The following is a 14,842-nucleotide window of genomic DNA, read 5'->3' on the forward strand; positions in this document are numbered from 1 at the left end:
AACTGCACGCAGTTTCAACGGGTCCAAGCCTCCCCGGCCAGTCGTCCCCAGCGACCCTGGGATTGTTCTATGTTGATTAAGCGCCCCGTAGGGCCTGTCTTTACCAAATTTGGCAGTGGGCCTCCGGTGGTGGGCGACAATCATTATCTGGTTCGGTTTTGATAGCATTTACTGTGGCAGAGATATTGCTAATGCAAATTCCCCATTTAAATGCATTGACTTTGTCCACAAAACAACAAACATCGATTATAGCGCCCCCTATGGCCCATCGTTACAAATTTGTATGAAGCTTCCGTGCGGCATGCCAAACATCACCCCAAGTAGTGTCGATACCACGTATTTTGCCGGATATGGCAAAGTTTGTTCATGAAAACACACATTTTGTATTTGTGGCGCCCCCTAGCGGCCAATTTCGTCAAATTTGGTACAGAGCCTCAGGGGGTCATAGCAAGTATATTCTAAAGTTGGCTTTGATAGCATTTATTTGGCCGAGATATGGCAAAGGAAATGTTTCCATAGCTACTACACATTTGTTTGCGTGTAACACGCGCATTTTTATCCTATAAAATTCTTTTACAACTTTGTGTCAGGTCGGTCTGGAGATGCTATGTGCCAAGTTTCGTGCAGATCCATTGCACGGTCTCGGAGGAGATAGAAAAGTAGTTTTTGATAATCGCGATTTTTCACGCATAAAAGTCTAGGCGGAAATGGGCGTGGCCTATATCACGAGATTCAGTAGGATCCAGGGAACGCGTGGATGTAAGGTTTTTAAATTTCCGATGTACGGTTTGCGAGTTATAGGGCCAAACGCGTTTGTCCTGGTATAGCGCCACCTAGTGGTGGAAGTGGTTCGAATTTTTTTGGCTGGGTCTTTGCGGACTTTCGGACCAGTCCTGAAAATGGCGCGTCGCCACCATGTACGGTTAGGCTGCAGCACCACTTTTATGCGGTAAGAATAATAATGAAAGAGAAGAAGAGAAGAAAAACCTATCGAAAACAATAGTTCCACAGCCCTGCTGTGTGAACCGCGTATCGCCTTGCGATACCGCGGTGGTGCAGCATCCTCGGGCTTACCCCTAACTAGAACTGCACGCAGTTTCAACGGGGTCCAAGCCTCCTCGCGCCAGTCGTCCCCAGCGACCCGGGGAATGTTCTATGTTGATTAGACCGCCTGTAGAGGGCCTGTCTTTACCAAATTTGGCAGTGGGCTCCGGTGGTGGGCGAAACATCATTACTGGCTTGGTTTGATAGCATGTACTGTGGCAGAGATATTGCAAATGCAAATTTTCCATTTAAACAATTGACTTTTGTCCACAAAACACAAACGTCGATTATAGCGCCCCTAGTGGCCCATCGTTACCAATTTGGTATGAAGCTTCCGTGCGGCATGCCAAACAATCACCCCAAGTTTGGTGTTGATACCACGTATTTTGGCCGAGATATGGCAAAGTACGTTCGTGAAAAACACACTTTTTTTATTTGTGGCGCCCCCTAGCGGCCAATGTTCATGAAATTTGGTACAGAGCCTCAGGGGTCATATCAAGTAATATTCTAAAGTTTGGCTTTGATAGCATTTATTTGGCCGAGATAGGCAAAGGAAATGTTTCCATAGCTAGCTCCACCAAATTTGTTTGCGTGTAACACGCGCAATTTTTATCCTATAAAAATTCTTTATACAACTTTGTTGTCAGGTCGGTCTGGAGATGCTATGTGCCAAGTTTCGTGCAGATCCATTGCACGGTCTCGGAGGAGTTAGAAAAAGTAGGTTTTTGATAAATCGCGATTTTCACGCATAAAAGTCTAGGCGGAAATGGGCGTGGCCTATATCACGGGATTCAGTAGGATCCAGGGAACGCGTGGATGAATTTTTTAAATTTCCGATGTACGGTTTGCGAGTTATAGGGCAAACGCGTTTTTGTCCTGGTATAGCGCCACCTATGGTGGAAGTGTGCCAATTTTTTTAGCTGGGTCTTTGCGGACTTTTGGACCTCCTGAAAATGGCGCGTCGCCACCATGTACGGTTTAGGCTGCAGCACCCACTTTTATGCGAGAAGAATAATGGAAAAAAAAAAAAAAAAACTAAGAAGAAACCTACCGAAAACAATAGGGTTCCACAGCCTGGCTGTGTGAACCGCGTATCGCCTTGCGATACCGCGGTGCAAGCATCCTCGGGCTTGGACCCCCAACTAGAACTGCACGCAGTTTCAACGGGTCCAAGCCTCCCCTCGCCAGTCGTCCCCAGCGACCCGGGAAATGTTCTATGTTGATTAGACCGCCTGTAGAGGGCCTGTCTTTACCAAATTTGGCAGTGGGCCTCCGGGTGGTGGGCGAAACAATCATTATTACTGGCTTGGTTTTGATAGCATGTACTGTGGCAGAGATATTGCTAATGCAAATTTTCCATTTAAATGCATTGACTTTGTCCACAAAACCAACAACCAATTATAGCGCCCCCTAGTGGCCCATCGTTACCAAATTTGTATGAAGCTTCCGTGCGGCATGCCAAACAATCACCCCAAGTTTGGTGTTGATACCACGTATTTTGGCCGAGATATGGCAAAGTACGTTCGTGAAAACACACTTTTTTGTATTTGTGGCGCCCCCTAGCGGCCAATGTTCGTCAAATTTGCTACAGAGCCTCAGGGGGTCAAGCAAGTAATATTCTAAAGTTTGGCTTTGATAGCATTTATTTTGGCAGAGATATGCAAAGGAAATGTTTCCATAGCTAGCTACACAAATTGGTTTGCGTGTAACACGCAATTTTTATCCTATAAAATTCTTATACAACTTGTGTCAGGTCGGTCTGGAGATGCTATGTGCCAAGTTTCGTGCAGATCCATTGCACGGTCTCGGAGGAGATAGAAAAAGTAGGTTTTTGATAAATCGCGATTTTTCACGCATAAAAGTCTAGGCGGAAATGGGCGTGGCCTATATCACGAGATTCAGTAGGATCCAGGGAACGCGTGGATGTAAGGTTTTTAAATTTCCGATGTACGGTTTGCGAGTTTATAGGGCAAAACGCGTTTTGTCCTGGTATAGCGCCACCTAGTGGTGGAAGTGTGCGAATTTTTTTGGCTGAGGTCTTTGCGGACTTTTGGACCAGTCCTGAAAATGGCGCGTCGCCACCTGTACGGTTTAGGCTGCAGCACCACTTTTATGCGGTGAAGAAATAATGGAAAAGAAGAAGGAGGAAATCCTAGCGAAAACAATAGGGTTCCACAGCCCTGCTGTGTGAACCGCGTATCGCCTTGCGATACCGCGGTGCACGCATCCTCGGCTTGGACCCCTAACTAGAACTGCACGCAGTTTCAACGGGGTCCAAGCCTCCTCGCGCCAGTCGTCCCCAGCGACCCGGGGAAATGTTCTATGTTGATTAGACCGCCTGTAGAGGGCCTGTCTTTACCAAATTTGGCATTGGCCTCCGGGCGGTGGGCGAAACAATCATTACTGGCTTGGTTTTGATAGCATGTACTGTGGCAGAGATATTGCAAATGCAATTTTTCCATTTAAATGCATTGACTTTGTCCACAAAACCAACAAAACGTCGATTATAGCGCCCCCTAGTGGCCCATCGTTACCAAATTTGGTATGAAGCTTCCGTGCGGCATGCCAAACAATCACCCAAGTTTGGTGTCGATACCACGTATTTTGGCCGAGATATGGCAAAGTACGTTCGTGAAAAACACAATGCTTTTTATTTGTAGCGCCCCCTAGGGGCCAATGTTCATGAAATTTGGTACAGAGCCTCAGGGGGTCATAGCAAGTAATATTCTAAAGTTTTGCTTTGATAGCATTTATTTTGGCCGAGATATGGCAAAGGAAATGTTTCCAAAGCTAGCTACACAAATTTTGTTTGCGTGTAACACGCGCAATTTTATCCTATAAAAATTCTTTATACAACTTTGTGTCAGGTTGGTCTGGAGATGCTATGTGCCCAGTTTCGTGCAGATCCATTGCACGGTCTCGGAGGAGTTAGAAAGTAGGTTTTTGATAAATCGCGATTTTTCACGCATAAAAGTCTAGGCGAAATGGGCGTGGCCTATATCACGGATTCAGTAGGATCCAGGGAACGCGTGGATGTAAGTTTTTTAAATTTCCGATGTACGTTTGCGAGTTATAGGGCAAAACGCGTTTTGTCCTGGTATAGCGCCACCTAGTGGTGGAAGTATGCCAATTTTTTTAGCTGAGGTCTTTGCGGACTTTTGGACCATCCTGAAAATGGCGCGTCGCCACCATGTACGGTTTGGCTGCAGCACCACTTTTATGCGGTGAAGAAAAATAATGGAAAAGAAAGGAGGAAATCCTAGCGAAAACAATAGGGTTCCACAGCCCTGCTGTGTGACCGCGTATCGCCTTGCGATACCGCGGTGCACGCATCCTCGGGCTTGGACCCCTAATAATAATAATATAACTAGAACTGCACGCAGTTTCAACGGGTCCAAGCCTCCCCGCCCGGTCGTCCCCAGCGACCCGGGGAAATGTCCTATGTTGATTACAGCGCCCCCTAAGGGCCTGTCTTTACCAAATTTGGCAGTGAGCCTCCGGGCGGCGGGCGAAACAATCATTACCGGTTTGGTTTTTATAGCATTACTACTGCGGCAGAGATATTGCATTGCAAATTTCCCATTTAAATGCATTGACTTTGTCCACAAAACCAACAAACGTTGATTATAGCGCCCTAATGGCCCATCGTTACCAATTCGGTAAGAAGCCCCCCGCGGCATGCCAACAATCAACCCAGTTTGGTGTCGATACCACGTATTTTGGCCGAGATATGGCAAAGTCTGTTCGTGAAAAACACACCTTTTTGGTATTTGTAGCGCCCCCTAGTGGCCAATGTTCGTGACATTTGTTACAGAGCCTCAGGGATCATAGCAAGTAATATTGTAAAGTTTGGCTTTGATAGCATTTATTTTGGCCGAAATATAGCAAAATCGGTTCATAAAAACACACTTTTTTGTATTTGAGCGCCCCCTAGTGGCCAATGTTCGTCAAATTTGGTACAGAGCCTCAGGGGGTCATAGCAGTAATATTCTAAGTTTGGCTTTGATAACATTTATCTTGGCCGAGATATGGCAACGACAATATTTTCATAGCTAGCTATAAAACTTTGTTTGCGCGTAACACGCGCAATTTTTATCCTATAAATATCTTTATACAACTTTGTGTCAGGTTGGTCTGGAGATGCTATGTGCCAAGTTTCGTGCAGATCCATTGCACGGTCTCGGAGGAGTTCGAAAAAGTTGTTTTTTATAAATCGCGATTTTTCACGCATAAAAGTCTAGGCGGAAAGGGCGGGGCCTTATCACGAGATTCATTAGGATCCAGGGAACGCGTGGATGTAAGGTTTTTTAAATGTAAGATGTACGGTTTGGGAGTTATAGGCTAAACGTGTTTTCTCTCTGCTATAGCGCCACCTAGTGGTGGAAGTGGGTCAATTTTTTGGGCTGAGGTCTTTGCGGACTTTCGGACCAGTCCTGAAATGGCGCGTCGCCACCATGTACGGTTTAGGCTGCAGCACCACTTTTATGTGGCGTGGAATAATAATAATGGATAATGGAAATCCTAGCGAAAACATAGGGTCCACGCCCTGCTGTGTGAACCGCGTATCGCCTTGCGATACCGCGGTGCACGCATCCTCGGCTTGGACCCCTAATAATAATAATGGAAAATCCTAGCGAAAACAAGGGTTCCACAGCCTGCTGTGTGAACCGCGTATCGCCTTGCGATACCGCGGTGCACGCATCCTCGGGCTTGGACCCCTAACTAGAACTGCACGCAGTTTCAACGGGTCCAAGCCTCCCGCGCCAGTCGTCCCCCCCGCGACCCGGGGAAATGTTCTATGTTGATTAGAGCGCCCCCTAAGGCCTGTCTACCAAATTTGCAGTGAGCCTCCGGGCGGTGGGCGAAACAATAATTACCGTTTGGTTTTGATAGCATTTACTTGGCAGAGATATTGCAATTGCAAATTTCCCATTTAAATGCATTGACTTTGTCGACAAAACAAACAAATGTCAATTATAGCGCCCCCTAATGGCCAATCGTTACCAAATTCGATATAAAGCCTCCGGGCGGCATGCCAAACAATCATCCCAGTTTGGTGTTGATAACACGTATTTGGCCGAGATATGGCAAAGTTTGTTCATGAAAAACACACTTTTTTGTATTTGTGGCGCCCCTAGCGGCCAATGTTCATCAATGTGGTACAGAGCCTCAGGGGGTCATAGCAAGTAATATTGTATAGTTTGGCTTTGATAGCATTTATTTTGGCCTGGATATGGCAAAGTACGTTCATGAAAAACAATTGTTTTGTGTGTGTGTAGCGCCCCCTAGCGGCCAATGTTCATCAAATTGGGTACAGAGCCTCAGGGGTCATAGCAAAATATTGTAAAGTTTGGCTTTGATAGCATTATTTTTGCCGAGATATGGCAACGGCAATGTTTTCATAGCTAGCTACAAACTTTGTTTGCGCGTAACACCGCAATCTTATTCTATAAATAATCTTTATACAACTTTGTGTCAGGTGGGTCTGGAGATGATATGTGCCAGTTTCGTGCAGATCCATTGCACGGTCTCGGAGGAGTTAGAAAAAGTAGGTTTTCGATAAATCGCGATTTTTTCACGCATAAAAGTCTAGGCGAAATGGGCGTGGCCTATATCACGAGATTCATTAGGATCCAGGGAACGCATGGATGTAAGGTTTTTTAATATCCGATGTACGGTTTTGGGAGTTATAGGGCCAAACATGTTTTTTCTCTGCTATAGCGCCACCTAGTGGTAGAAGTGTATGAATTTTTTGGCTGAGGTCCTTGCGGACTTTGGACCAGTCCTGAAAATGGCGCGTCGCCACCATGTACGGTTTAGGCTGCAGCCCACTTTTATGCGGAGAATAATGGAAAAAAAAAAAAACTAGAACTGCACGCAGTTTCAACGGGGTCCAAGCCTCCCCGCGCCAGTCGTCCCAGCGACCCGGGGAAATGTTCTATGTTGATTAGAGCGCCCCCTAAGGCCTGTCTACCAAATTTTGCAGTGAGCCTCCGGCGGTGGGCGAAACAATAATTACCGGTTTGGTTTTGATAGCATTTACTGTGGCAGAGATATTGCAATTGCAAATTTCCCATTTAAATGCATTGACTTTGTCGACAAAACAAACAAATGTCAATTATAGCGCCCCCTAATGGCCAATCGTTACCACATTATGTATGAAGCTTCCGTGCGGCATGCCAAACAATCACCCCAGTTTGGTGTGATATACCACGTATTTTGGCCGAGATATGGCAAAGTACGTTCGTGAAAAACACACTTTTTGTTATTTGTGGCGCCCCCTAGCGGCCAATGTTCGTCAAATTTGGTACAGAGCCTCACGGGGTCATAGCAAGTATATTCTAAAGTTTGGCTTTGATAGCATTTATTTTGGCCGAGATATGGCAAAGGAAATGTTTCCATAGCTAGCTACACAATTTGTTTGCGTGTAACACGCGCAATTTTTATCCTATAAAAATTCTTTATACAACTTTGTGTCGGTTGGTCTGGAGATGCTATGTGCCAAGTTTCGTGCAGATCCATTGCACGGTCTCGGAGGAGATAGAAAAAGTAGGTTTTTGATAAATCGCGATTTTTCACGCATAAAAAGTGTAGGCGAAATGGGCGTGGCCTATATCACGAGATTTCAGTAGGATCCAGGGAACGCGTGGATGTAAGGTTTTAAATTTCCGATGTACGTTTTGCGAGTTATAAGCCAAACGCGTTTTGTCCTTGTATAGCGCCACCTAGTGGTGGAAGTGGGTCAAATTTTTGGCTAAGGTCTTTGCGGAGTTTGGGACCAGTCCTGAAGTGGCGCGTCGCCACCATGTACGGTTTAGGCTGCAGCACCAGGTTTACGCGGAGAAGAAAAATAACTAGAACTGCACGCAGTTTCAACGGGGTCCAAGCCTCCCCGCGCCAGTCGTCCCCAGCGAACCGGGGAAATGTCCTATGTTGATCAGGCGCACCCTAAGGGCCCTTCTTTACCAATTCGGTAGTGAGCCTCCGGGCGGTGGGCGAATCAATCACAACTGGTTTGGTTTTCGATAGCATTTACTGTGGCAGAGATATTGCAATTGCAAATTCCCCATTTAAATGCATTGACTTTGTCCACAAAACCAACAACGTCAATTATAGCGCCCCCTAATGGCCCATCGTTACCGAATTATGTATGAAGCTTCCGTGCGGCATGCCAAACAATCACCCCAAGTTTGGTGTCGATACCACGTATTTTGGCCGAGATATGGCAAAGTACGTTCATGAAAAAACCAACCTTTTTGTATTTGTAGCGCCCGCTAGTGGCCAATGTTCGTCAGATTGTTACAGATCCTCAGGGGTTATAGCAAGTAATATTGTAAGTTTGGCTTTGATAGCATTTATTTTGCCGGGATATGGCAAAGTACGTTCATGAAACAATTTTTTTGTGTTTGTAGCGCCCCCTAGTGGCCAATGTTCGTCATATTTGTTACAGAGCCTCAGGGGTCATAGCAAGTAATATGTAAAGTTTGGCTTTGATAGCATTTTTTGGCCGAGATATGCAGCACGGCAATGTTTTCATAGCTAGCTACAAAACTTTGTTTGCGCGTAACAAGCGCAATTCTTATCCTATAACAAATCTTTAACAACTTTGTGTCAGGTTGGTCTGGAGATGATATGTGCCAAGTTTCGTGCAGATCCATTGCACGGTCTCGGAGGAGTTCGAAAAGTTGGTTTGATGATAAATTGCGATTTTTCACGCATAAAACTCTAGGCGGAAATGGGCGTGGCCTATATCACGAGATTCATTAGGATCCAGGAACGCGTGGATGTAAGGTTTTTTAATATCCGATGTACGGTTGGGAGTTATAGGGCCAAAAACATGTTTTTTCTCTGCTATAGCGCCACCTAGTGGTAGAAGTGGATGGATTTTTTTGGCTGAGGTCCTTGCGGACTTTCGGACCAGTCCTGAAAATGGCGCGTCGCCACCATGTACGTTTAGGCTGCAGCACCACTTTTATGTAGAGAAGAATAATGGAAAGAAAAATAATACTAGAACTGCACGCCGCACGCAGTTTCAACAACGGGTCCAAGCCTCCCCGCGCCAGTCGTCCCCAGCGACCCGGGGAAATGTTCTATGTTGATTAGAGCGCCCCTAAGGCCTTCTACCAATTTGGCAGTGAGCCCTCCGGGCGGTGGGCGAAACAATAATTACCGTTTGGTTTTGATAGCATTTACTGTGGCAGAGATATTGCAATTGCAAATTCCCATTTAAATGCATTGACTTTGTCGACAAAACAAACAAATGTCAATTATAGCGCCCCCTAATGGCCAATCGTTACCAAATTCGATATAAAGCCTCCGGGCGGCATGCCAAACAATCATCCCAAGTTTGGTGTTGATAACACGTATTTGGCCGAGATATGGCAAAGTTTGTTCATGAAAAACACACTTTTTTGTGTTTGTGGCGCCCCCTAGCGGCCAATGTTCATCAAATGTGGTACAGAGCCTCAGGGGTCTAGCAAGTAATATTGTATAGTTTGGCTTTGATAGCATTTATTTTGCCTGGATATGGCAAAGTACGTTCATGAAAAACATTGTTTTTGTGTTTGTAGCGCCACCTAGCGGCCAATGTTCATCAATTTGTACAGAGCCTCAGGGGTCATAGCAAATAATATTGTAAAGTTTGGCTTTGATAGCATTTATTTGGCCGAGATATGGCAACGGCAATGTTTTCATAGCTAGCTACAAAACTTTGTTTGCGCGTAACACGCGCAATTCTTATTCTATAATAATCTTTATACAACTTTGGTCAGGTGGGTCTGGAGATGATATGTGCCAAGTTTCGTGCAGATCCATTGCACGGTCTCGGAGGAGTTAGAAAAAGTAGGTTTTCGATAAATCGCGATTTTTCACGCATAAAAGTCTAGGCGGAAATGGCGTGGCCTATATCACGAGATTCCATTAGGATCCAGGGACGCGTGGATGTAGGTTTTTTAATATCCGATGTACGGTTTGGGAGTTATAGGGCCAAACATGTTTTTTTCTCTGCTATAGCGCCACCTAGTGGTGGAAGTGGGGTCAATTTTTTTGGCTGAGGTCTTTGCGGACTTTCGGACCAGTCCTGAAAATGGCGCATCGCCCCATGTACGTTTAGGCTGCAGCACCACTTTTATGCGGAGAAGAATAATGGAAATAGGAGAAACTGTACGAAAACAATAGGGTTCCACAGCCCTGCTGTGTGAACCCGCGTATCGCCTTGCGATTACTGCGGTGCACGCATCCTCGGGCTTGGACCCCTAACTAGAACTGCACGCAGTTTCACCGGGTCCAAGCCTCCCCGCGCCCTGTCCCCAGCGACCCGGGAAATGTTCTATGTTGATTAGAGCGCCCCCTAAGGGCCTGTCTTTACAAATTTGGCAGTGAGCCTCTGAGCGGTGGGCGAACAATCATTACCGGTTTGGTTTTGATAGCATTTACTGTGGCAGAGATATTGCAATTGCAAATTCCCCATTTAAATGCATTGACTATGTCCACAAAACCACAAAACGTCGATTATAGCGCCCCCTAATGGCCCATCGTTACCAAATTATGTCTATAGCTTCCGGCCGGCACGCCAACAATCACCCCAAGTTTGGTGTTGATACCACGTATTTTGGCCGAAATATGACAAAGTACGTTCATGGAAAAAACACTTTTTTGTATTTGTGGCGCCCCCTAGTGGCCAATGTTCGTCAGATTTGTTACAGATCCTCAGGGGGTCATAGCAAGTAATATTGTAAAGTTTGGCTTTGATAGCATTTATTTTGGCCTGGATATGGCAAAGTACGTTAATGAAAAACAATTGTTTTTGTGTTTGTAGCGCCCCCTAGTGGCCAATGTTCGTCATATTTGTTACAGAGCCTCAAGGGGTCATAGCAAGTATTATTGTAAAGTTTGGCTTTGATAGCATTTATTTTGGCCGAGATATGGCAACGGCAATGTTTTCATAGCTAGCTACAAAACTTTGTTTGCGCGTAACACGCGCAATTCTTATTCTATAAATAATCTTTATACAACTTTGTGTCAGGTTGGTCTGGAGATGATATGTGCCAAGTTTCGTGCAGATCCATTGCACGGTCTCGGAGGAGTTCGAAAAAGTTGGTTTATGATAAATCGCGATTTTTCACGCATAAAACTCTAGGCGGAAATGGGCGTGGCCTATACCACGAGATTCATTAGGATCCAGGGAACGCGTGGATGTAAGGTTTTTTAATATCCGATGTACGGTTTGGGAGTTATAGGGCCAAACGTGTTTTTTCTCTGCTGTAGCGCCACCTAGTGGTAGAAGTGGACGGATTTTTTTGGCTGAGGTCCTTGCGGACTTTCGGACCAGTCCTGAAAATGGCGCGTCGCCACCATGTACGGTTTAGGCTGCAGCACCACTTTTATGCGGAGAAGAATAATGGAAAAAAAAAAAAAAAAACTAAGAAACCTACCGAAAACAATAGGGTTCCACAGCCCTGCTGTGTGAACCGCGTATCGCCTTGCGATACCGCGGTGCACGCATCCTCGGGCTTGGACCCCTAATAATAATGGAGGAAAATCTTACCGAAAACAATAGGGTTCCACAGCCCTGCTGTGTGAACCGCGTATCGCCTTGCGATACCGCGGTGCACGCATCCTCGGGCTTGGACCCCTAAAAAAAAACTAAGAAGAAACCTACCGAAAACAATAGGGTTCCACAGCCCTGCTGTGTGAACCGCGTATCGCCTTGCGATACCGCGGTGCACGCATCCTCGGGCTTGGACCCCTAATAATGGAAAATCTTACCGAAAACAATAGGGTTCCACAGCCCTGCTGTGTGAACCGCGTATCGCCTTGCGATACCGCGGTGCACGCATCCTCGGGCTTGGACCCCTAATTAAAGCTGCAAGCAGCGATGGAGGGCCCTCGCTAACCCGCGCCAGTGCGACCGCGCATTTGCGCGTCACTCGTACGCTGAAAATTGTCGCCAATAAAAAGGGAACTCCTGCTGAGTTCATTGATACCTCACACAAGCCTATATGTCATACAGGTCATTATCTGTGAAAGGGGGCGTGGCCGCATCATAAGGGGGCGTGTCAAACATCACCAATGAAAAAGGAAGTCCCTGCTGAGTTCATTGATACCTTACACAAGCCTATACGTCATACAGGTCATTATCTGGGAAAGGGGGCGTGGCCGCATCATATTGGGGCGGGTCAAACATCACCCATAAAAAAGGAAGTCTCTGCTGAGTTCATTGATACCTCACACAAGCCTATACGTCATACAGGTCACTATCTGTGAAAGGGGGCGTGGCCGCATCATGAAGGGGCGGGTCAAACATCACCAATGAAAAAGGAAGTCTATGCTGAGTTCATTGATACCTCACACAAGCCTATACGTCATACAGCTCCTTATCTGGGAAAGGGGGCGTGGCCGCATCATAGGGGGGCGGGTCAAACATCACCAATAAAAAAGGAAGTCTCTGCTGAGTTCAATGACACCTCACATAAGTATCTATGTTACACGGTTCAAATGTTATGAAAGGGGGCGTGGCCTGAGTGACTGGGCGTGGTCATAATATAGGGGCCGCCTCACTATCACATGTAGACCACACATTCTAAGTTTCATGTAAATCGGATGATGTTTGTCTTATAAGGCATATTTCTTGTTGCCAGATGGTGGCGCTATCTCCAAAACTCCATATTATCATGTAGGTGTCCTCAGGCCTGGACTCTTGGTGTTTGTGGGAAATTTCAAGCAGATCTGACAACGTACACTGTAGTTACAGCCACTTAATTCTTCATTGCTAAACACTCAAAATGGCCGCCATGCCACGCCCACACCGTATGACGAAAAGTTTTTCTTTTAATAACTTTTCATCGTCAACATCTTAGGATGATACACACCAAGTTTGAAGATGATCGGATGAAATCTCTAGGAGGAGTTCGTTAAAGTATAGCACCTTGTCTTTTAGGCCTACTTCCTGTTGCCACTAGGGGGCGCTATGACTTTGAGCCAATAGCGGCATGTAGATGTCGTCAGGGGCGGACTCTGATGAATCGTGAAAAGTTTCGAGCTAATCGGACAACGTACGCTCGAGTTACACCCACTTCCTGTTTCGGTGGCGAATCGCACAAAATGGCCGCCCCGCCACGGCCACGCCCTATGACGAAAAGTTTTTCTTTTAATAACTTTTCATCGTTAACATGTTAAGATGACACGCACCAAGTTTGAAGCTGATCGGACGAAAGCTCTAGGAGGAGTTCGTTAAAGTACGACATGTGGAAATGGGCAAAATCGCACTAATTTCGCACGTTCAAAACAAAATGGCGGACTTCCTGTTGGGTTTAGGGGGGGGCTACAATAGAGTTTTATGTCCGCCCTGCCATGCTACATATGTGTACCAAGTTTCGGGAGTCTACGATAAACGTAGTGCAGGGGCTGAATTTTCGTAATATTGTAGGTGGCGCTAGCGAGCCATTTTTGTGCGCCTATTCCCGAAACCATTAAAATACGTAAATTTTCACCAGACCTGATGCGACCGCCAAATTTGGTGAGTTTTTGAATATGATAAGTCCTCCAAAAAGGCAATTCATTTGACGGAAAATAAAGAATAATAATAAAGAATAATTAAAGCTGCAAGCAGCGATGGAGGGCCCTCGCTAACCTGCGCGAGTCGGGGTTACTGGCGGACGCCTCTCCTTGCGACCGCGCATTTGCGCGTCACTCGTACCCTGGATATCGTCGCCAATGAAAAGTGAACTCCCTGCTGAGTTCGTTGATACCTCACACAAGCCTATACGTCACAGAGGTCATTATCCGTGAAAGGGGGCGTGGCCGCATCATAGTGGGGCGGGTCAAACATCACCCATAAAAAAGGAACTTTCTGCTGAGTTCATTGACACCTCATACAAGCCTATACGTCATACAGGTCATTATCTGTGAAAGGGGGCGTGGCCGCATCATAAGGGGGCGGGTCAAACATCACCCATAAAAAAGGAACTTTCTGCTGAGTTCATTGATACCTCACACAAGCCTATACGTCATACAGGTCATTATCTGTGAAAGGGGGCGTGGCCGCATCATAGGGGGGCGGGTCAAACATCACCAATAAAAAAGGAAGTCTCTGCTGAGTTCATTGATACCTCACACAAGCCTATACGTCATACAAGTCATTATCTGGGAAAGGGGGCGTGGCCGCATCATATGGGGGCGGGTCAAACATCACCAATAAAAAGGGAAGTCACTGCTGAGTTCAATGACACCTCACATAAGTATCTACGTTAAACGGTTCAAATGTTATGAAAGGGGGCGTGCCGGAGTGACTGGGCGTGGTCATAACATAGGGGCCGCCTCACTATCACATGTAGACCACACGTTCTAAGTTTCATGTAAATCGGATGATGTTTTTCATATAGGCTTATTTCCTGTTGCCAGGTGGTGGCGCTATCTCCAAAACTCCATATTGGGCCTGTAGGTGTCTTCAGGCCTGGACTCTTGGTGTTTGTTGGAAATTTCAAGCAGATACGACAACGTACACTGTAGTTACAGCCACTTAATTCTTCATTGCTAAAAACTCAAGATGGCCGCCATGCCACGCCCACACCGTATGACGAAACGTTTTTCTTTTAATAACTTTTCATCTTCAACATCTTATGATGACACAGACCAAGTTTGAAGTTGATCGGATAAAATCTCTAGGAGGAGTTCGTTAAAGTATAGCACCTTGTCTTTTAGGCCTACTTCCTGTTGCCAATAGGGGGCGCTATGACTTTGAGCGAATTTCGGCGTGTAGATGTCGTCAGGGGCGGACTCTGATGAATCCTGAAAGTTT

Source organism: Etheostoma spectabile, unplaced genomic scaffold (genome assembly GCF_008692095.1).
Source record: "Etheostoma spectabile isolate EspeVRDwgs_2016 unplaced genomic scaffold, UIUC_Espe_1.0 scaffold00000159, whole genome shotgun sequence".
Classification (NCBI taxonomy): Eukaryota; Metazoa; Chordata; class Actinopteri; order Perciformes; family Percidae; genus Etheostoma; species Etheostoma spectabile.